Source organism: Dama dama, chromosome 9 (assembly GCF_033118175.1).
Source record: "Dama dama isolate Ldn47 chromosome 9, ASM3311817v1, whole genome shotgun sequence".
In the NCBI taxonomy this organism is placed as follows: Eukaryota; Metazoa; Chordata; class Mammalia; order Artiodactyla; family Cervidae; genus Dama; species Dama dama.
In genome coordinates this window covers 35,811,223-35,836,280 of record NC_083689.1, presented here as the reverse complement: position 1 = coordinate 35,836,280, position 25,058 = coordinate 35,811,223, and the positions used below count along the sequence as shown (strand labels likewise).

Sequence of the window (25,058 nt, the reverse complement as noted above, 5' to 3'; positions counted from 1 at the left end):
TATATCCATGTACTACATCTTTACAGATTTAAACAAGGTGGGAAAACTCAATGCTGTGATCTGCCCTGTACCTCTTGTGCTGCTAATTATCTGAAGACACAATTAAGAAAGGGCCTGTGTTCTTTAAGTAGTATTAGTTCAAGTGCTGAATTAATTCTATGTGAGTTGCTTTTAGTGGTTGAAAATGGATGACTGCTTTTAATGAAATCAGTATTTCCTGGTATTATTTATAATTTTTATTTTGTCATACCTTGAAAAGCTACAAAGTTTCTTTTTTCTCTTTCTCACAAACTGGTCAGAAGACATTGAGATTGTGGCATTCGTGCAGTGTACCCAGAAGGAATGGTTGGGTTGAGTGAGTGAAGATTGTTTAGCTCCTGCATCATGCTGCATCACAAAAGGCATTTTGCAGTTAGCACCAGACACCATTGTTTTCCACAGATCACAAATCCCAGAATATGTTCAACTCACATCAGACTGTTCTAGTTATAGCATTTATTGCCTGTGAAGAAGCTTCCTGGTTCCCTACATATTTGTTTTAATTGTGTAACTGTGAGGTCATTCATTGCTACCCCTGGAAGTCATATGCAGTGAAGCTTATGAAGCTATGACAAACCTAGACAGCAATATTGAAAAGCAAAGACATCACTTTGCTAACAAAGGACTGTCTAGTCAAAGCTATGGTTTTTCCAGTAGTCATGTATGGCTGTGAGAGTTGGACCTTAAAGAAGGCTGAGCACTGAAGAATTGATGCTTTTGAATTGTGGTGTTGGAGAAGACTCTTGAGAGTCCCTTGGACTGCAAGGAGATCAAACCAGTCCATCCTAAAGGAGATCAACCCTGAATATTCATTGGAAGGACTGATGCCAAAGCTGAAACTGCAATGCTTTGGCTACTTGATCAAAGAGCCGACTCATTTGAAAAGACCCTGATGCTGGGAAAGATTGAGGGTGAAAGGTGAAGAGGGCGGTACAGAATGAGATGATTAGATAGCATCACCAACTCAATGGACATGAATTTGAGCAAACTTCAGGAAAAGACAGGGAAGTCTGGCGTATTGCAGTCCATGGAGTCACAAAGAGTTGGATAAGACTGAGTAAACAGCAATGTGATGGTTTTACTATGTCCCAAGGGTATATGAATTTTGATATTTAAACCAAAATGTACTTAGAGGTTTTGTGAGAGGGACGGCATCTTTACAGTTTACTTATCAACATTTTTCTGGGTAAGTATGGGTTTGAGATAGCTCTAAGTATGCTTTCTTACAAGATACTGGTGTAGTAAATGTCTCCCACTGAAACAGAGAAATGTGATCAACTTTTTTACTTAGACTTAGATCATGTGCTCCATTCAGAGTAGATTCTCACCCATATCTGTTAATGTTAGATTCCTATGTGAAAAACAGAGTCCCCAAATCACAATGGTTTTAAAAACGAAACATCATACAAGTTTGTTTCTTAAATACAAGTTTTGAGGCAGATGAGAGCTGATATGGCACTCCTGGTCTCCAAAGTGAACACCGAGTTTCCTTTCAGCATTCCTTTTGGGCATCTCTGACAAAGCATGTTCATACTAATTGTGTAAATGTACAGCCAGAGCTCCAGCCATTAAATCTACATTCCAGGTAACAGGTTTGAGGAAAAGGAGAAACATTAAGAACAGTATGGGGCAACTTCTCTTTTATTTATTTATTTATTTTTCAACTTCTCTTTTAAAAAGTTTTCCAAAGGCTGCCACTCAATACTTTCACTTCCATCCTCTTTCAGCTTTGTTAGATGGCCACATATACCATCAAGATAGTGTTTATTCTGCATGACCAACTGCCTAACTAAAAGATCAGATGTTCTATGTTAAAGGGAAAACACTATTTCTATCAGACTACCTGCTAAGAGTTAAGGGGAGGAGTGGCCCCCAGAATGAAATGGATAATATATTAGGAAACAAGGAAATAAATACAAGGAGCAAATAGATTTCTAGTATACTGAAAATAAGACTAAGAAATATGAATGATAATAAAGAGACAAAATACTCGGTTCTACAGAGCAAGACTGGGGACAAAGGAATGGCAGAGAAGAGAAAAACAGGCTTTATATTAAGTTTTCAGGATCTGTATTATATGAATATTAGCAGATTTTTATATCTGATGCCAATATATCCCTTAACTTGCCCATAAGTTACAGATTTCCCATTATAGTACTAAATCAAGTTAACATTTTCCATAAGAGCACAAACATGCTTATATTGCAGATGGAACTATATTCAATTATTAACTAACTTTTACAATACTTCACTTCTTTTTTAGTTGATGTATTTCCTGTTGATATGAAGATATCAGTTTGTTCCTTACTCAAGTTTGAGGATTTAATTTCTTAAAGCGAAAGTTAATTTTGTAAAAAGGAAGATGAAAAAAATAGATAAAAAGCAGCTGCGGTGATATAATAACTTTAGTGTCTAATTCTCAGTCATCTATGAAAAATAGAAAATTTTCACTCTTACAATGAGAATAGGGAGGTAGGAGAATATATTGAGTTGTACCTCTCAAAATAGGAGATTGAAACACTGGCCTTAACTGTTTCTGTTCTAGAAAATTCTCCCATGAAAACATTTTTCTTTGGAAAGAAGAACAATTCATGGATTATACTTTTGATTTGTATCAAAAAGTTATCACTTTATCCCAGGTCATTCAGATTTTCTCTCATAGTTTTGTGTTTATCCTTTAGTATCTTTGCAGGAGACTGGTTTCCAGGACACCTATCGCCCCATCACAGATACCAAAATCCAAGGATGCTCAAGTTCCTCATGTAAAGTGGCATACTATTTGTATATAACTTAGGCATGCCCCACCCAATGTATACTTTAAATCATCTCTAGATTTTTAATACTCTTAATACAATGGAAAAGCTCCATAAATAGTTGCCAATGTGGCAAGTTCAAGTTGTGGAGCTTTCTTTAATTTTTAAAATATCTTCAGTCTGAAGTTGGTTGAATCTGAGGATGTAAAACCTGTTGATAATAGAGGCCAATTATATCAGATTTTCTTTTGTGGGAATTTTACAAAAGTACTAGTCATTTTCTATAGCTGTAATTTTCAAATGGAGCAAATATGCCTTCCAGTAGACGTTTGATAAATCCTGGAGACATTTATGATTGTCAGAACTGGGGGTTGCTAATGGCACCCAGTGAGCAGAGGTTCACAATGCACCTGCCATTTCCCCCTTCCCTGCTATCAGTGAAGAATTATCCAACCGAAACGTCAGTAGTACAGGGTTGTAAAACCCTAGTTTATTTGGAAGAAAGAATATTCCCTATTGACACTAAAGATATATCTCCAAATATGTGTGTGTATATATATATATATATATATATATATTTGATTTTTAAAAATAATACCTACTATGTTTAAATTTGCACAACCCTAAATCAAGGGTTGTACAAGATGAATTCCATGCAAGGAATAGAATTCATGAATTTAGAAAGCTGTCTATGAATTTAGAAATTGTAAGAGAAAGATTACATAGGTGTACATCTGCCTATTTTAAGGGGTAAGCCCATACCATTTATATGTCTAGAGGATTTTTTGTTCAGTCACTGAGTCGTGTCCAACTCTCTGTGACCCCATGGACTGCAGCACGCCAGGCTTCCCTATCAGCATCTCTCAGAGCTTGCTCAAACTCATGTCCATTGAGTTGGTGATGCATTCCAACCAGCTCATCCTCTGTTATCTCCTTCTCCTTCTGCCTTCAATCTTTCCCAGCATCAGTGTCTTTTCCAATGAGTCAGCTCTTTGTATCCGGTGGTCAAAGTATTAGGGCTTCAGCTTCAGCATTAGTCCTTCCAATGAATATTCAGGATTGATTTTCTTGAGGACTGACTGGTTTGATCTCCTTGCAGTCCAAGGGACTGTCAAGAGTCTTCTCCAACACCAGTTTGAAAGCTTAAATTCTTCAGCCCTCAGCTTTCTTTATGGTCCAGCTCCCACATCTGTACATGACTACTGGAAAAACCATATCTTTGACTAGATGAACCTATGTGGGCAAAGTAATGTCTCTGCTTTTTAATATGCCATCTAGGTTTGTCATAGCTTTTCTTCCAAGAAGCAAGCTTTAATTTCATGGCTGCAGTCACTACTGAATTTATTTATAATGTCAGAGAATTCTAGTGTATTAATCAGTAGTTTTCTTCCCTCCAGTGAGCCGCACTACAGTTTCAAGTGCCGTTTCCCAGCACATTCTCTAACTGTACTGCATTAAGGCATTACCTTCATGGAAATGAAGTTTAAAGATTCCCAACGGAATCCCCTATAATTAATAGAAATAATATCAACAAGTAAAGTTCCATTTGGAGGGCCTGTGATTTAAGAAACCAGGCTTCCCAGCTTAACAAACATTTCTACAATTTACACAGGAATACAGTAAATATTCTTTGTGATACATGTTGCTTTGGTATTTAGTGCAATGACATACTCTCTACAGTTAACAAGGCATTTCCTTAAAATTTGTTCCTTGCCTCTTTTCCTATCTCAGAAAATGACATTACTATTCATCCAAGTCACCACACTGGAGACAGTAGAGAAAAATCTCCCTCACTTCTTCATTTTCAACTTCAGTCATTTTGCAGTTCTGTCCATTCTACATCCTAAATTTTGTTTGAATCTCTTCCTCTTTTCTCAATCCCTTATGCTGTTTTTTTTTTTTTCAGTTCAACATCTCACTTTCAATTGAAATACCTCCGTAATGGACAGCAAACCCTACTTCTTATTTTAGGTCCCCTCTATTCCATTTCATTGTACATGCACCTGCAGAGCCATCCTTCTAAACTGCAGATATGACCAGGTCACCTTCCAGTTTAAAACACTGACGGGTCTCTTTCTGTTACTTGCTAACATCCCCCCTTCTGGCTTTGTCTCCTGTTATTGCTACCCTTTCTGGAGGTAAGGATTTAATTACACTGATTTCTCACCATCCCTTTATATGCTTTTGTGACTCTGTCCCTGTGTTGCTTGAATAATTTTCCCTCTCTTATTGAACGCCAAGGAAGCTGACTTCAAAGTCTTCTACAATTCCCTCAGGCAGAGGTCATTGTTCTCTAATTTCTGCTCAAAAATCATTTGGTACTTCCTTTAATATCTTCACCTTTGTTTTCCAAGGGCCTTAAGCCATTCATGCACCTATGAACATTTCCAATAAATGTTTCTGTAATGGGACTGACAGTACTATGTAAAATTCAAGATGTTGCTTGGTGCTGGAACATCGTAGTCAAACTCTGTCTTTGTTGGCCAGGCTAAATAATGGAGGGATGATGAATTCATGGGGGGCGGGGATGAAATAAAAATTTTACTATCAGCTCTTAAAAACTGTAACTTTCATTTTAGCTCTCTAAAATACTATTATGAGTAGTATAGAACATTGTTCTATGTAAGAACAAGTATTATGTAGTATTATCTACTTGTTCAAGTAGAACAAGTATTACTCTCTTTTTAACCACAATTCTTATTGCTACTAATGAAAGAATATACAGTAGCTTTATTGCAGTTAATTGCAGAGGGTAGGAGTTCACAAGTTTTATGTTGGGTGAATGAACAAAGTAACACCATTTAACTTTTTGTTTTAAGACATTGAATGACCGTGAGTCCAGGGATGCTGGTAAATAGCATATAATGCACAGCATAACCTCCTGACCCTCAAGAAATAATTGTACAGACTAGAATGTTAGTAATGCCAAGGATACTAAACATTGCACATATTTTATTAAAGATGAACCTGGAGGCTGTTGAAATGTATGGGGCTGTTTACATTCACACTAAATTGCCTCAAGCTTCTAAATTTTTATTGTATATACCATGAGGCCTTTTTAAAATTATACCCATCTCCACCCCTGAATCCAGTTTATCCAGAAGCACACTGGCTTCTGGGCCTCTATTATAGTTAGAATTCCACTGACAATGCAGAATTGAAAGTGCAGAAATCATACATGCTGTCTGTACATTTTTCCTGAGGTGAAAGAGGGAATATTAGAATAGAATATATTAGACTTCAAAAGTGCCTTGAGAGCCAAATACTGAGACTATTTTTGGTTTAGTCATTATTGAAAGAATGACTGAATTCTAAACATAATATATTAGTGGTACTTTGATAGTATAGTTTATGTCTTTTTGAATTAAAGAGATATGTCATTGACTTGTATTTGTGAAGTATCATGGCAAATAGTGTTAGGGTACCTGGTACCTCTCTGATTTATTTCAAGTTTAATGGCAGTGAAGACTGCTTGTCATTCAGTTACTTTTTTCATTTACTAAGGATCATCTGTTTTCTATTGGTAATGTGGATGTATACATATGGATACTCATAGTTTCTAGTTCCCAATGGTGGCAAGATCGAAGTAAAGGTAATAGGAAATTGACCTTTTCTCAGGTTCAGTGAAAAATATCCTAGATACCTGCCAATTAAAAAACTTGTAACATTCTTTTACTCCTCTAAAGATGAGCAGAAAAAATTTCATATGCTGCATATGCTGCATTTGCAAAAACTTTCCAGAAATACCATTTTAATGTAGTTGGTGGAAAACGTTTTGCCCATCCTTGAGCTTACAGTATTCAGTCCTGTGTGCCTAAAATGCAAAGCATTTTGGAAGACAAAAAATGACATTTAAATAGAATATATTTTATTTTGCCTTGCTTCTGTTTTCTTCTGAGTACAATGTTCTAAAAAGGGAGATGGAGACTGGAGGTAGCCTCCGGGCAAGGGTAATGAGATTTTTTTTCAAGTCTAGTTGCTTCAGCCAGCATGCATGCATGTGCATGCTTAGTTGTGTCTGACTCTTTGTGACTCCATGGATTGTAGCCTCCTCTACAGCCTCCTCTGTCCACGGAATTCTCCAGGAAAGAACACTGGAGTGGGTTGCCATTTCCTTCTCAAGGGTATCTTTCTGACCCAGGGACGGAAGCCGCATCTCTTGCGTCTCCTAAAATGGCAGATGAGTTCTTTTCCACTGCACCACCTGGGAATCCCAGGAACTTCAGAGACCTTAGTAACTCAAGAGAATCTCTGATTTCCTGTTCAGACTATAAAATTGCTTTATTCAGCAGATTTTTAATGGCTAACCTCTCTGTCCTTGACTTCTAACCCTACCTATGCTTAGGGAGAAAGACTAGTTAACTGATTATATGAGGTTAATAAAAATGCAACCCATAAAGTTCCACTTGTTGTTTCACAGACGGCATCCTATCATTTATTTAAAAGCCAGAAGAAAGAACTGCCATATCATAAAAATGAGAGCAGCATTTTATTGCTTGTCTGGAGAACTTAATTGTTGAAAAACATCAGCAGATATTAGAGGGGGAAGTATTGGTATCACTTGTTTCATGTAATAAATTAAAAACCTGAAATGAATGTGGTTTGACAGAATGTTTAAGCAAGGAGGAGGGAGCAGTGTTAGCATTTTAATTTTGTTTTGATTGAAGATACTTTCGTTCCACCATGAAAAAATCATGCCATTCCTCCAGCATGCCTCATTTCCAGGGAAACTCAGTGACATGTGCACGTGTTAACATTAGTTTCAGGAGACTTTAATGCACTTACACAAAGGAGTTTTGCCAAAAGAAGGGATAAATACCACAGCCATTCATTTCACAGTGCTCTCCAATCTGGCTGCAACTGTTTCTCTAAGCAGCAAGTCAGTGAATAAAAAAAGGAAATTAAAAGGAGGGGCAGGAACAAAGGGATTTAGGAAGAAGAGGGGTTTTAAAACCTTCTTGGCTTTAAAGAAAACAATTCAAAATCATTAGCAGGAGTGATCCTGTTTAACCTAGGCTAAGGAAAACATTATGAAAGCAGAGAATTTTAAAAAACAAAATAAAACAATATAAACACGAAAACAACACTGTCCTCTGAACACCATTAGTGAAGATCAAGGGGAGCCAGGGTAAGTAAACATCCAGGTTTTATAGTTAAATTCCACCCGCCCCCCAAGTTCCTCAGATTAAGAAGTAAATATCCTCATTTAGCGTGCTTTTCTGTGTTCACAGAAAAAGACTAAGTGTACTGCTGACTGTTTTTTCTATATTGCTTCCTTAAGCATTTGTTTACACTTCTGTATTTTTTCACCATGCACTTTATTGCCCTAAAGTAATTACATATTAGAAAACATTCATAACACTTTGGTTGCAAAAATGGCCAATGTTGTTAATAAGAGCAGAAGGATGGTTATTTTGACTCTGGTTTTATTTCCTGAGAAATCCACGACTGTGGCCTCATCCAGCTGTGGGAGATGGAGCACCAGATGATGGCAAGTCTCCTGCAGATTTATCTCCCCCAAGGTGTATTTGTCCAATGATTCTCTTTGTGAAAAGGAAAGATGTCAATGTTGCAAAATCATTTTTACCTACGTTCTCATGTATTTTCTTCATCAACTCTGGGAGGTACATGTTAATGTCTTTTCCATTAAAAAAAAAAAGTGTTAGAATATAGTTGATTTGCAATATTGTGTTAGTTTTGTTGTACAACATGATTCAGTCATATATATACCTATGTTTATACTTTTTCAGATTCTTTATCTATATAGATTATTACAGAATATCGAGTAGAGTTCCCTGTGCTATAGTAGGTCCTTGCTGGTTATCTATATCGTATATAGTATTGTAAGTAATTACATACTAGATATATAAGTATATAGTATTGTGTGTTTGTTAATCCCAACTTCCTGATTTATCCCTCCCCTCCACATTTCCCATCTGGTAGCCATAAATTTGTCTCCAATATCTGTAACTGCCCTGTCAATAACTTCATTTGTATCACTTTTTAAATTAGATTCCACATATGAGTTGGAGAAGGAAATAGCACCTCACTCCAGTATTCTTGCTTGAAGAATTCCATGGACAGAGGAGCCTGGTGGGCTACAGTCCATGAGGTCACAAATAGTCAGACACGACTGAGTGACTAACCCACACACCACATATAAGTGATACTATGTGATATTTGTCTTTGCCTGTCTGACTTTCTTCACTTAATATGATAATCTCTAGGTCTATCAATGCTGCTGCAAATGGCATTATTTAAAAGAAATGAAATCATGCTATGTGATTTTTTTTTTTGGACCGATGAGGAAATTCTGTCTCAAAATCTTTCTTGTCCTTATGAGCACTGCTGTGTGGAACTTAATAATGATCCTCAGACTCCAAAACCATAACATCATACCAGGCACTGTGTTTAGAATTTGCAAGAATTTGCTAGTTGATCAATCCATGCACAGTTTAGCATTAGCCAAGTTGGTGGCAATCTTGAGTAATCTAGTGATTCACTTGTGCCCCTAATGAGCAGAGGAAAAATATTTGTAGAAAGTATTCTTCAAAATACTTCCGCCTTCAACTGAAAGGATGAAATAAAAGTACTTTTTTTTCACACAATTTACTCCTTTCCTAAGGAAGATTTTAATTATGATATTTAATTGTGTCATTTATGTGGAAATAATAAAATTTTTTTCAAAAGGTTGACAAAAATATCCACAGTCTAAGGTAAGCTTTTAAGATATGTTTTTGAAAATCTTTTATGATATACATATATTGAAATAATTATAAATATCTCATTAATATCTTATAGTATTACCACATTATAGTAACTTCACTATTAGAAATAATATCTTTCAGAACACATAATTTCCATCATTATTAAAAACTATGTCATAAAACTGATTTCCACTGAATTAAATTAATTGGTAAAATAATTGAAAAACACCCTTTTCAAACTGATAGGATTCTACATAGATAAACACCTGTGAAAAAAGAAAGCTACAGTTTAAGATAATAACAAAGTGTTTTCTGCTGTGTGGGTGCAAATATTCTATGGATAAGAAAACTTCTATATTTTTATTTATATTTAGTGCTAATTTTCTTAGAGAATTTCCCCATATTCAGTTGTCCAGTACTTATATAATATGGGCTTCTGTGGTAGCTCATCTGGTAAAGAATCCACGTGCATTTCAGGAGACCCTGGTTCGATTTGTGGGTTCGATTCTCCTATCCCTGGAGGAGGGATAGGCTACCAAACTCCAGTTTTCTTGGGCTTCTCTGGTGGCTCAGCTGGTAAAGAATCTGCCTATGATGTGGGAGACCAGGATTTGATCCCTGGGTTGGAAAGATCCCCTGGAGAAGGGAACGGCTACTCACTCCAGTCTTCTTGCCTGGAGAATTCGATGGACAGGGGAGCCTGGCAGCCTACAGTCGATGGGGTTGCAGAGTCGGACACGACAGTGATTTTCACTAACACTATATATTATACATGAATTTTACAAAGTATGTCCTTATTTCAGAAGGTAGTGTTTGCATGGCTAGTTTACACACTAGATAAAGATTCTATTTTTCTATGTAAAAGAACATCTTAGCAAGTGGGCACTAATAATTTACTTGTTAGTGATCGTTTGCTAAGATGTTGCCATGTCATGTAAACTTTTTAAGGTATTTCCTTATAATCCTTATATAGTTCTGTGCATTGTTCTTATGCAGTTGCTTTTGAATTAAAAAAACGAAGTAACAGAACATAATAATAGACAAAGCTAGACATGTGCTTGGGCCTATTCTGAATTTCAAAGCTTAACTCCTTAAGCTTGGAGTGGGGCCGATGAAGCAGTCTATTTTGGACAACTTTCAATCATGGGTGTGTGACCATCACAATTGCATAGGGCCCTGTCTTCAGAAGCATCCCACCCCAGCCCCCGCAATGTGCCCACATACCGCCTTAAGCTTGGGGTTTACTGCTTGCAGTCATTGTCTTGTGATTTTTATCTTTGAATTTTTGTTGCATAAGTAAAGTCTGATAGGATAATAGAGCATGTTCTGGGGCTTGAAGCTTTCCCTCAGGTGTGGTTCTACATTCACCACCCACCAGGATGAGCTCCAGACTACCCTCTTCCCCCCACATGCCAAGATCATCGCTGCCCTTTGGCTTGGTGGAGGCCAAGACACTGGCAGCTGTGTGATGTGCTCTGATTTGCAGGGTAAAGCTTGTGGGAGTCTGCGTTCGACCTGTCTCAGAAGAGCATGACATTACATAGCACACAAAATAAAGAAAGACTGGGGAGGAGAGGACAGATCTTTTTTTCTTGCTTTTTGCACAAGGGACATTCAGTCTATTTTTCACTGGACTCTGCATATTTTGGAACTAGACTTAGTAATTTCGAAATAATATTATTGAATGTCATGTCTGATACACTAGCTCAGATGAGAAGGGAAATTCTGAGGTGTGTGATATTTTAGGGTATCAGGTACTTATTTTAGAAAATGACATCTGGCCCTAAAGGCTTAAATATCACCTCTCTAAACTGTTGCTTTGTCAGGCACATACGTACTTACTAAATATCCTCAATAAGTCCAGCATTACCTAGTTTGTTCTGCTAGTGTGTCCTGCTCATGGAGTTACAGATTTCTTAGTCAGTATCTGCACTGCTCTGGGATATGAAAAACAGGGTAGCTATCAGAGAATCACACTTATATTTTAGAAAATGTCATAGATAATTCATAAGAAATTAGTTGTGCCAACGTAAAACATGATGCTGGAATTAGCAGTATGATTTTCTTCATATCAGAATAAACATTTTCAAGGTAATTTTCTCAGTACTCATAGTTTGTGAAGCATTAAAATGTTACGCCAAACTAGCTAGATGTTTAATGGAATGTAAAGATGACAATGAAGTAATCCATAACTGGCTTTTCCTAGTTTAATTGTTTTAGAACAAGTTATATGTGTATCTGTGTAATAACTAAAACAATTCAGCTTTTTATAACTTGGACCCAATACATGGGCAGAATATAAAGCATACTACATGAGTGAGGGGAAATAGCACATAATGTTTTTAAAAGTCCACCCAGGTCTTTTTATCTGTGTACTGAGAATGCATCACCTACATTCTCTTTCAAACAGGTAACATTCATTGCTTACCTATCTTTTGAGAAAAAGATTGCCTCAGAATTCTTATCATTAAAAGGTTTTTGAAACTTTTTTTTTTTTTTGCACATCTTCAAAAAAAAAAAACCCCACAAAACTCTGTCCAACTTCTTTTGCTATAGTGGCTTGTTTATTTTTGTTAATTCTTTCTGAAAGAGAGTTACTTAATCTCATTCAAAATTCTCACTTGCATCAGACTTTGTTACTGTAGGCATATTGTGATTGACAATTCTGGTATCATCCAGAGGGGACTCGGGTGTTAGTTACATCTTCAGACTATAGGACAAGATGAAGGGGGCACACAGTTTTCCCTTAAGCCTTCTCCTGACTATGCTTAGCCTTGTATACATTACGGAATATTGAAGCCAATTACATTTTTATAAATGCCTGGATGAAAAAGAACCTGCAAGTGTACAACACCCACTACTAGTTCTAGGCTCAACTGGACAGTCAGTCTCACATGACCCTAATAGGCCACACTTGACAATGGTTCCCTTAGAACGATATAATGCAACAAACAAAGTGAATCAGTTGGGCACAATCAGGTGATTCTTTAACATGACAGTTCCCACATGTGTCTGGAGCTAAAGTCTTTCTCCAGCACTGTGAAATGACAGCTCAGGTATAAATATGAGATCATGGATAAGGATACGACCTACTCTAACATTTCCCGTGTCCCAAGTAGGAATCAGTATCTTTTATAATAGCCCATAAGCAAAAAATATCACCAGTTACAAAAATGTACCTCACTCAAGAAATTCTACAAGGTATTTATAGTCATCCACAGTCCCCCCAGACCAGATTCAGTTTGCAAATCAGGGCTTATTTTTATGATAAGCAACGTAGCCTGATAACACAGCTGACCTTCTACCAGTATTAGGTTTCCATGGTAACTAAGCTAGAAAGTTAACTCAAGGTCATAGTTCTTTTCATAAAGAAGGAGGAAATATTTTGCCATCCCTCCGTTCATATTAGAAAACACAAATATTAGGAATTTGAATTACCAAACAGGTCTTATTCTCTGACTTACAATGCAATAAAATTCAAAATGACAGCTATAGTGTAACTCAGAAAACTGAAAAAAGAGTAATAAAATGTTCTCAAGGAAAGTAGATAAGAAAAACTCATAAAGATAAAAACAAAATTAACAAAAATTATCAAACTATAAAAAATGAAGATTTGATTAAAGACAATTTGTTTTATTTTGAAAAGAATGTCAAAATAATTCTTTTTGCCAAATGTCTAAATTTGTTAGGGCTGGTGTTAACAAAAATACTAGACTGGGTCGCCTAAACAACAAACATTTATTTCTCACAACTGGAGGCCAGGAAGTCCAAGATCAAGGCACCTGCAGGTTCAGAGTGTGGTGACAGCCCAATTCCTGGTTACTACTCTCCCTCTACATCTTAAATGACGGAATGGATGAGAGCTCTTTGTCATCTTCTCTATAAGAGTACTAATCCCGTTCGTGAGGGTTCTGCCCTCATTACTTAGTCATCTCCAAAAGGCCACACTTCCGAATGACATCAGATTGAGGATTAGGTTTCAATGTATGAATTTTGGATGGACACAAATACTCAGTCTATCATGCCATTGAAGATGAGGAAGAAAAAAATAAATGAGGAACATTAGGAATCAGAAGGGAAAGCATTTAAAGGCTTTCTATGTTTCAGTGTAGGTAGAACAGTTAATTTTATAGAAAAAATATAAATAACCAAAAGCCTCAAGAAACATTTAAAAAAAACAATAACAAGAAAACAAAAAGCAGTCAAGACTTTCCCATATTATAGGCATAATAATAAAAAAAAATTTATGAACCACTTCTATCACTAACATTGTTTTAACATTTTACTAGAGACACTAAACAAATGAAAAAAGACAAAAATAAAAACCACAAAAGGTCTAAATTTGAAAAAAAATGAAACAGTATTTATAGATGATATGCTTACTTATCTTGATAATCCAAGAGAATTGGTGAAAACCTATTAGCTTCACACCACCCTTATGTCAGAAAGTGAAGAGGAACTAAAAAGCCTCTTGATGAAAGTGAAAGAGGAGAGTGAAAAAGTTGGCTTAAAGCTTAACATTCAGAAAACTAAGATCATGGCATCTGGTCCCATCACTTCATGGGAAATAGATGGGGGGACAGTGGAAACAGTGTCAGACTTTATTTTTTTGGGTTCCAAAATCACTGCAGATGGTGACTGCAGCCATGAAATTAAAAGACATTTACTCCTTGGAAGGAAAGCTATGACCAACCTAGATAGCATATTAAAAAGCAGAGACATTACTTTGCCAACAAAGGTCCATCTGGTCAAGGCTATGGTTTTTCCAGTGGTCATGTATGGATGTGAGAGTTGGACTATAAAGAAAGCTGAGTGCCGAAAAATTGATGCTTTTGAACTGTGGTGCTGGAGAAGACTTGAGAGTCCCTTGGACTGCAAGGAGATCCAACCAGTCCATCCTAAAGGAGATCAGTCCTGGGTGTTCACTGGCAGGACTGATGTTGAAGCTGAAACTCCAATACTTTGGCCACCTCATGCGAAGAGTTGACTCATTGGAAAAGATCCTGATGCTGGGAGGGATTGGGGGCAGGAGGAGAAGGGGATGACAGAGGATGAGATGGCTGGATGGCATCACCGACTCATAGGGCATGAGTCTGAGTAGACTCCGGGAGTTTGTGATGGACAGGGAGGCCTGGCGTGCTGCGATTCATGGGGTCACAAAGAGTCGGACACGACTGAGTGACTGAACTGAACTGACTGAACTGATTAGCTTCCCTGGTGGCTCAGCTGGTAAAGAATCCACTTGTAATGTGGGAGACCTGAGTTCCATCCCTGGGTTGAGAAGATCTCCTAGAGAAAGGAACTGCTACCCACTCCAGTATTCTGGCCTGGAGAATTCCATGGACTGTATAGTCCATGGGGTTATAAAGAGTTGGAAATGACTGAGCAACTTTCACTTCACTTCACTTCACGTATTAGTACCAATAAGAGAAAGCAATTAAATTAACTAGATATAAGGATATTTAAATATTCAACATAGTCTTCTATACCAGTAATTAACACAAAATATGATTTAAGATATTCTATCAAAATAGAAACAACAGCTATATACTATCTAGGAATAAATTTAACAAAAAATGTTAAAGATGACTATGAAGAAAATAGTACTGAGCAATCTAAAATGGAAGTCTAAATAGTTGTGATGATCCAATAAGTTTCTCATATTAATACTTTAATATTGTAATAAAGATGTCAATTCTGCCCCAATTATATTATAAATCCCATGCTGACCCATAGAATTTTAAAATTTTGCTAAAAGACAGACATCTGAATCTGAAATGTATACTGGAGATGACTAGCGTCCAGAAATACATCATGTATGTATGTGAATTGTTTAATGATAACAATAGCATACCAAAATACAATAAGATTTAGATAATTCAGTAACCATAGTTAAAATAGTTGGCAATCCATTTGGAAAATATGAAGTTAGATTCATAAGTAATACTACAACAAACAAGTTAGGTAGATTCAACCAGGATGGAGAAACTTTTTCTATAAAGGGTCAGATAGCAAATACGTCAGTCTATGTGGATCCTACTCTTTGTTACAAACAGTCATCTCTATAGTGATAGTGCCAAATGGCATGGGGATAGTGAATTTGGCTTCAGGTTGTAGTGTTGACCATGATTTAGTCTCACCAGAGCCAGAATGGCCATACTTGGAAATCAGTTAGAGCATCTACTTCATTAGGGGCTTCCCTGCTGACTCAGCAGTAAAGAATCTGCCTGCAATGCCGGAGATACGAGTTCAATCCCTGGGTCCAGAAGATCCCTTGGAGAAGGAAATGGCAAGGAAATTTCCCTTGGAGGATTCCATGAGCAGAGGAGCCTAGCAGGCTGCAGTCCATGGAGTTGTGACTTAGTGACTAAACCACCACTATCTATTTCATAGCTTGATACAATGATTAAATAATATGTGAAAGTATTTAGCTCTGTGTTTAAATATAAGAGAAATCTAAGTTTTTATCCTCACATTTTCCATGCTTGGCCTAATATCTACCTTAGAAGAGGTACTTCATGCATTTTTATTTGACTTTATCTCGCTGCTATTAGTTTAACAGTTTTGGGGAAATAAGACAGATTTTATTGAAATGACTTTGATCTCTTCATAGTTACTACTTCTTAAAATTAAGCAGACTCATGAAACATGACACATTTTCCCACAGTTTAAAATATTTTAAATTATATATATGTGTATGCAATATATATTATATACAAATGCTTATTTATTTTAAAATTTATGTATTTATATTTAAGAAATATAAAGGAAAGAATCACAAAAATTACAACAAGGTTCACATAGATATAGAATCATGACACACTTCTGTTTGGACAAAATTTTTGTAATATTTTCAATTTTTTCTTAGCATTATTTGCTGTCATTGACATTTTAAAATCTTGTTGTCCTTGGTGTGTAGAAATGTTCTCAGTCACTCAAGATGCTACTTACATAAAGTAACTTGACATTTAATGACTCGAAGACTAAAACTTTTAAAAAGAATGAAGCAATTAACCCACCAATCTGAAGAATGGATCAGAAAACATTTCCATGAGCACTTCAGCTTATTGATTATACAAGATTTTGGTATATGTTATTTATATTTCATATTTCAATGCTGAGTAAATTTATTTAACTTGTGTAATTGTGATGATGTATTATATGTTTCCATATTTGAAGCAAACATTAGAAAAAGAGAATGTTGAGGTTTAAAAATGTTTGTATTTTGAGACCTGTAATAAGGAAAATTAATGAAAATTTTTAATTGGGAAATTATACACAAAATGTTATTTGGAGCTTTTCTTTAGTGGGAGGAAATACTTGAGTCTGAGATTAACAGATTGAATTCATATCTATTACCATACAGTGAAAGGCCTGGATATTGGCAATACATCTTCAAAACTCAGTTAGACTTAAATGTATTCCTTAATACCAAATCTTAGAATCTAATCGAGGACTTAGACATGTACTAGTTACTGAATAGAAGATTTTATTCTCTACTTTAAATGTATGATCACTTAGGGCTCAGAGGCAGTATCTGCTTCCATGAAAAACTTGGTGGAACAAGGAAAGTTTCATAAATAATATTTGCTCTTATTGTAAATAGGTAGAAAATGAATGAAACCCTGTCCCAATGAAGTAAGAAAGACTGAGTTATTTTTCTCTCTTCAGTTTGCCACTAAGAAAGCATCTGCAACTGGAATTATTAGTTATTGCTTTCAGCCGATGGCTTCGACATTGCTTTTCTGTAAATGTCTGCCATATGCTTTCCCTCTTCCCTTGCATTGTACTTTCTACATTTCCTCCAGCCACTCTTCTCATCACAATTCTTCAGTTGTTCCTATTACATTTAAGGTAAAAATCTAAATATTTTCACATAGAATAAAAAGACATTTTTGGCCCCTGCTAGCCTCATATTTTCTCCCTCCACTTCTATGCTATACAATATTAAAGGTACCACACTCTCCCCTGCTTCTGCACCTTTGCCCATGCAGTTCTCTCTATTTGCAGTACTTGCATTTCATAATAAATAGCAATGTATCACTTTTGCAAACTCCAACCCATCCATCAAGTCTCAGTTCAAATGCCTTTTTCTGTAGGATTCTGCTCCCATGCTCCCATTTGTTATTTTAAATATATTTTATGGCACAAGTCTTCTTTTACTGCGACTATTACCATCTGGTACTAATCTCTTTGGGGGCAGGAGATTACATTTTTGAATCTCTGATTCCTAGAGCATATTTGATATACAATGGATGGTGAATACATATTTTAGAATGAATAATAGATTGTTTTAGCAGTTTCAATAAACTGTAATAAATAATGATGTAGCCTGCTAAGGAGTTCTATATCACAGAGCTATGAAAATACAGTTGATACATTGACTTTTGTCTTGGTCCCAAGTACATGAATTACGTTCCTATATATTTGTAGAAAGTCACCTTTGTGTTTTTTGCATACTTTTGATAGTAAAACTGAACGTTTAATTATTGTAGAACCTTCGCTAATACATTAGTAATTGTTTGAATGCCAATTTCCTCTAAATAAGCAAAAGAAAAACATATATAAAGGAAATTTATATTTCTAGGTAATACAAAAATGACACAGGCAGATACAAGCCATGCTGTACTGAGTACAGGTTAGGCCAGTTCAGTCCAGCCTTCTCCACTCCTCTGTACTGATACAGTCTCGCATCATCTTAAACAACTACATGACAAAAGCTTGTCTTCTATGACTTCTCTTTCATAAAACATCTTTAATGATGAGCCAGATTAAGTCCTCAACACACATTTGCTAATTATGTTGGGTGACTTCTTTAGTTTTAAGCTTAGAGTTGAGTGAGAGCATTATTATTTCATTTTGATTATTTAAATTATTTCATTGTGGGACTGTATCTTGGTTGTTGAGAGTAAAAATGAAAATAATTCTAATTCATCCAATAGAATGGTAATGATTAAGGGTCTCTCACAGAAGGACTAAAAGATTTATGCTGTTGTCTATATGTATGTCTGTGTATTGGAGAAAACATCTTGAACTTGGGCCTCACCTACCCTCAAATGAAAAGGTTTAAAACAGGGGGTTCTCAGATGAATTTGAGGGATTAAAAATACACTTAAAACCATTACTCTGTGTCTCTGAGATTTCTAATAATTTGCTATTCAATTATGGCAGAAGATTTATTTTAATACCTTTTGGGATCTATGATAATAAATTATTGCAAGAATATTCTCTGTTACATCATAATGTAAAGAGAAGACCATCCTTGCTCGACATTAGTGGTGCTAAGCCTATTTGATATCAGGAGGGAAGGGTGAAAGTTATGGCTAGGTTTCATTTTCCAGTGTTTTTGGAAAAATTTATTCATTAATTACAAATGCGGATATAAGTTATTTTAAGGTGCTAATTTGAAAGTACCATAGATTCTAAAGAAAGGCTAGTTCTTGGGCAGTTGTGGTACATCATGAAAAAGGGTGTCTTTTGGCAGTTTTATAATATATTTAGACTATATAAATTGCAATGAAACATTACATTAGGCAAAATGTTTTGAAAATACTGTTTGATTGTTGAAAATGAAAGCTCTACCTTAATAGGTCTGATTTCTTCATTAACTCTTTTTTGAGGGTGATGCATGTTGAAAAGTTTATTGCCTTAAAATTTATGAACTATTTTGAGAACTTGGTACAAGTGGACAAATTTATCCTAAGTTTTAAAAACTGTCAGAGGTAAGGGAAGATCTTTTAATTGAAATATAAACATGCTGCTACTAAATTTTGATGACTATTATCAAATATTGTTTTTATATATAAAATTTAAATGGAATATATGTTCAAAATATGATTATACTTTTAAAGTAAAATCCTTAATAATTCAAAGAACTTTAAATTGCATACTACTATCAAATTATTTCTTCATTTTAAATAATTTTATATGCTTTATTAAATTATAGTTGCTATTTAAACTGATATTTTGTCTTTTGTTTTCCTTTTTCTGACAGCTCCTTCAGGTTGGAAGGAACACCTTTATTTGGAGGCATGTCAGTTCATTTTTCGCACTTCAGATTCATCATTATGACTTCTTGAGGCCAGATCTAATTTTGGAATAACCAGAAAACTGTCCATCTTGGAGCAGCAAACCCCTCAACTTGGAGCACAAATGATCACTAATATGGTCTGCTTAAAACTATCTGCCTCTAGTCTGACAGCCATGAGCAGAGCCCTGGGGGCAAAAAAAAAGCCACAGCCTTAAATGTCTTCACTCAGAAATTACCAAGAAGATTAAAAAAAAGAAGAAAAGAAATGAAAAAGACTAAATAAGCAAGCCTACAAAAAACCAAAAAGCAAACAAACAAAATTCATCTCACTTTATCATTGAAATTATCCCCAGATGTGAACCTCCCAAAATTTATATTTAGTAATTAAGCCAGTAAATTATACATTGATGTATCATTTGGGAAGGTGAAAGTATAGAAATAGGTGTCTATAGCTAGAACTACTCAGCATTTCAAAATATGTAAACAAAACAAAAACAAAAACATACAACAAGAACTGAACAGAGGAATATTGCCTCAATGAACAGTATAAGGACAGAATGTTTCTGTTTGCAAAGAGAGAGGACATCTGTCATCTTGTGTACACCTTCAAAGCCATAATGGTGTCAGAGTATTGTTGTCAACTGCTTGAGAAGTGTCTGCATTCAGTCCTTCACTCCATACCGGTTGAGAGAGGGGAGGTCAGTTCTTACTGATTACTTCTCAATGCACTTCTACTATTTGCACTGTCACTTCCATTCAGGGTAATGATGTGTGCTGTTATTTGCACAGATGGTCCCATGAATTTTGAGACCACAACAGTTCCTTGCGGAGTCCAGAAAGGAAACATGTAAGAATTCTCCAGGCATTGATTTCTCTTTCTTCTATAAAAAAAAAATCAGTTATAAAAAAATGGACTTGTCTCAGATTAAAGAACAACTACAGAATAATAATGAAAAAGCATCAGGGTGGTCGAATGAATGAAAAGGGATCAAAAATTGTTTTTGTTTTTTTTTTTAGTGAGGATCATTTTCTATCATTAACAGCAAAGACGTCAAATACAGTGAACTGTACACCAAAACATTTGTGTTGAACATCTATTTGTTCTCTTACTTAACAAAATCATTTGTAATTTGTATTTGACATATAAGAGATTTTTATAGCCATTTATCTATGCCTCATGGGGAAATGTACTAAACAAACAGCATTTTCAGTTTATTTTTCTAAATAAATGTGTTGTTTGTATTACTCATAGTTGCTCATTCGATTTGTTTTTCATTACCTGGAAGATAAGTTTTCTTTGGTTATAGGCAAGCTTTTGTCATACAAATTCAGAACTTATGGAATACTAAAATTTCAAATATTTTGTGGTATAAAATTGTGTTTTCTATTCCCTAAACTCTGAAGAAGAATTGATACATTTTTCATCAGAACTTTCTTGTCAAGGGTTATTTTTAATATTCTAGTTATGCTATCTGAAGTTAGTTTTAAAATACTGAGAACATTGCTGGAAAAGAAAAAAAAAAATATTTTATCAATAAGGATGTCCTCTACATTGTCTTCTTGAAATTCTGCTCTAAAAGAAGATTATTTATATACAGGCCATTAATCATATCTAATGAGTCCTCAGCACTAATCAGAGGTCTGCTGAGAACTTCCATCATTGTATGTAAAAATGACTAGGCAATTATACTGGAGCAAAAACAGTGTTTCACCAACAAGGGCTTATTGAGTGCCCACAAAGTTCTCATCCTTACTTGCAACTCATCAGCTGGAGCCTGTATTTATGATCATTGCTATCACCACTAAGTAGTCTGCAGCTCCCACAAATTATTCTTTTTTTTAATTGGAATATAATTGATAAAATTATGTTAATTTCAGGTGTATAACATAATGATTTGATATCTGTGTATATTGCAAAATAATTACTGAAATGTCTAGGTAACATCTGTCAGCACACATAGTTACATACTTTATTTCTTGTGATGGGAACTTGCAAGACCCTTCTCCTAGCTCCTTTTAAATATGCAGTAGAGTATGGCTCCCCACTCCAGTACTCTGGCCTGGAAAATCCCATGGACGGAGGAGCCTGGTGGGCTGCAGTCCGCGGGGTCGCTAAGAGTCGGGACATGACTGAGCGACTTCACTTTCACTTTTCACTTTTATGCATTGGAGAAGGAAATGGCAACCCACTCCAGTGTTCTTGCCTGGAGAACCCCAGGGACGGGGTCGCACAGAGTCGGACACGACTGAAGTGACTTAGCAGTAGAAGCGGGAGTATTATTAACTATGGATATGTCTGTGATGCTCTGGAGAGTGGAAGACATAGCACCGGTCGTCTGAGGTCTTTGGAAAGGATTACACTCAACCCTTAGATGAGTATTTTAACACCTGTTAGTAAGTGAACAGGGTCCTTTCATAGAAAGACTGATCTGTTTCTGATGCCTTTTGCTGTGCCCTGGGGGCGGTAGCCCTTTAAGAACTCCTTTTCCGTTGACTGAAATCTCCTGGGACCCACAAGCATAAGCCCCATTGACCACCAGGGCCAAGGCAATGTAGAAGTGTTCTCTGGTGCCAGGCCCAAAACTTGGGTTGTTGGACAAGGAGATAAGTTCCTTTAGGGGACGCACCAGGGAGCTGCAGCAAGGCAGAGGGAGAGCGCAAAGACGGCCTGTTTAACCGTCTTCGAACGGACCCACCCCAGGCCGTTCTAGGCGTTAAGCTGTGCTTTGGACCGGAAGCCTGCCCCTCAAGCCAAAGCTCCAGGAGAGGTAAGTAGGCCTTTTTCTCAGAAAGACTGGTCTTTCATTCTGGTCTCTGTGCAGTGCCCAGAGGTTGGTAGTTGGCCTAGAAATGGTTCTCTGGGTGAGCCCAGGATCATATAGACCCTGGCCTCCAGAGCCAGGCCATTAACGGATGTTCCCCCGAACGGCAGCCCACACCCCCCTCCCCAAACCAGGGGCACCAGAGGTAAGTTAAACTCTCCTCTGAGAGATATTTATGTTCAGAAGGCAGAGAGTGTAGAAGGTGCTATTGTGAACAAAGAAAAAGGAAAAAAAAAAAGCTTAGAATTAAAAAAAAAAAAAAAAAAAAAAAAGATGGCGTCTGCTAGGTAAAAGGAGGCAGGGGGTGGAGCATATAAGTGGCTCCAGCTGGGGAAAAAAAAAAATCACCTAAGCAGAATGTTGGCGAGGACCCAGAAAGCAATGCTTAAAAAAAAAAAAAAAAAAATAAAGTGCCTGCTGGACAGAGCAACAGAGCAAGGAAGAAGGACTGTTGAAGGCCGCGCCACCAGCCAGCAGGTCCCTGAATGTGAACTCAGTTAGATGCCTACCCCTCAGGCTGATGCTTTAAGATTAGCCAGCAAGACTGGAGTCGTGTTCACTTAAATCTGAAGTTTCTGGCTTGGCAGCCTGTGCATTGAACCCTTGGTCAGGTGAGTCAAATGAACCATTTAAAAGCGTTCCTCAGTTTGTAGTCTTGTGGAGGTGGGTTTTTTTAAAGTTAGATGTTTTGGGGCCTCCTTTCTCAGCTGCAGGTCTTAAAAATTGAGGTGCTCAGTGTGGGGTTCAAACCCTTTGTTCCACAGGGAGAAAAGCTCCTGATTGAGTTCACTCCAGATGTGGGTCTCTGTTCTATGGGTGGCGTTTATGGTGAGATTGTGTTCCCCCCTCTCCCACCAGCTTCCCTGTGGGCTTTCTTTTATTAGCCTACGCAAATGAGTTGGTTTTTAGCTTTTCTTCAGAGGAAGTTGTTTAGTAGGTAGCTACAGATTTGGTGTGTTTGTGGAAAGAGATGAGTCCAACAGCCTCCTGGGACTCCTGCATCACCATCTTGTACTGGAACCCCTAACAACAACAAACAAATTATGTTTAACAATTAAAAGAGTAGGTGTTTAGGTTTATTCCCAAAGTATGATCTGAAACTAAATTTTCATTGTATTGTTCTTCACACTTAAATTGATTTACTCTCTGCGATCTCTCTTGGTAGTACTTAGAGTATCCTGTAACATAATGAAAAAAATTAGTTTGTCACACATGATTTCAACTCCTGAAAATGAAGACATTGTACATGAGAATAATCCAACTAAGACTCCGATTGCCAGTTCTTGTGGGGTGTGAGGCACTAACAAATAGATATCTGGACTCTTTCAAAGTCTTTTAAAATACATGCTGATTGCTGTGAGCTGTGAATTATTTAAAACTGTAAATAGAAAGCTACTCTCCAAACATCTAACGATAAAATCCATTAGGAATGAATGTTAAAAATTACAGTTCTTCATTTTGTAAGTATTCATAACAGTACACAGTGATATATCTGCTGTAGTCTATGGAGAACCTCTAAAATATTTTACAAAGATGTGACATAACCAGGAGTGCTATTTAGCAGGATAACTGGTAGTAATTTATAAAGGGAATGAGGTTAGGGAAGATGGGGCACAGACCAGAAAAAAAGCCCCAAATTTTCCTTGAATTAAGTTTATTTATTCTCTTCAACTTAGGTTTACTTTCCAAGTGATTTCACTTGTCTATCACTGGATCTTCTTTCATCCTCTTCAAGAGGGTAGCTTTGCTGTCTCCACAATTCAGTATTAATTTTGCAAAATCTATTAAACAATCTTCAGTTCCATTGAAAAGTACAACTTATACATACTGTCAGAGTTGAGAATGTCAGTGTAGGTAACCTCTGCTTCCTTGCAGTTGCTTTTAGAGTACAGGTGTGTTACATTTGCATGCCCTTCTCCCCTTGCTGGCTCAACTTCATGTAATTATAAGGTTTATTAACATGGGTAAGAAATTATCTTCATTTACTAAGTGCTCACTCTGGAACGTGAATTGTGTTGAGCACTAGCAAAAAACAGATTACCAAAAAAGACGCAGTTGATATTTTAATGGAATTTAAAATCTAGTTGGAGAGAAATACATTGAACATGTAATTTCACCAGTTAACAAAAAAAGTACAACTATACTAAGTTCTATGTAGAAATGTGTGCAATATGTCCAGACCATGTATCCAGTGGATCTTACTCAGTGAGGGAAGTAAACCTAGGAATAAGATCTGAAGGGTGACTAAATTGGTAAAGGTGGCAAAATCATGGGCAAAGCAGTGAAAAGGGGCATGAAAATAGGATGTCAGACCACCTGAAAACAATTAGCTTGGAGCAAAGGGTAAAAAAGGGTAGCACAGGGGAAACTGGTGAAATAGAAGCCAGATCTTAGTAAAGCAGAAAACAAACATCATAAAAGGTAAAAATAGTAAGTATGTAGAAGTAATAGCATGTGTATCTGCTGTAACAAATGTGGGTTTAATTACTGAAAAGACTAAAGCTGATCCCACTGCTTCCCTGCCATACAAAGGTTTTATTTCTACTCCCAAACAAAATAACGCATACAGTTGCACAATAGAACAATGGGTTAAAGTATGTCTGACTGAATGCAAACCAGCATGATTAAGAAAGAGCTCACTTCCTCCTTAAGGAAACTCGCTAAAATGTGTTCATACAATATTTTGGTATATTTGTTCTTGTTCCAA

The 25,058-nt window shown here is 36.4% G+C and overlaps 1 protein-coding gene across 3 annotated transcripts in view; it reads left to right on the top strand.

Moving 5' to 3' along the window:
* PRR16 (proline rich 16) overlaps nucleotides 1–20,723 on the top strand; it is a 277,946-nt gene extending 257,223 nt beyond the window's left edge. For all 3 annotated transcript variants that reach the window (XR_009694121.1, XR_009694122.1, XM_061150925.1), the window contains one exon: nucleotides 19,494–20,723. The gene's annotated coding sequence lies outside the window, so the exon portion shown is untranslated. The remainder of the gene's footprint in view (nucleotides 1–19,493) is intronic.
* The last annotated feature ends 4,335 nt before the right edge of the window (nucleotides 20,724–25,058 follow it).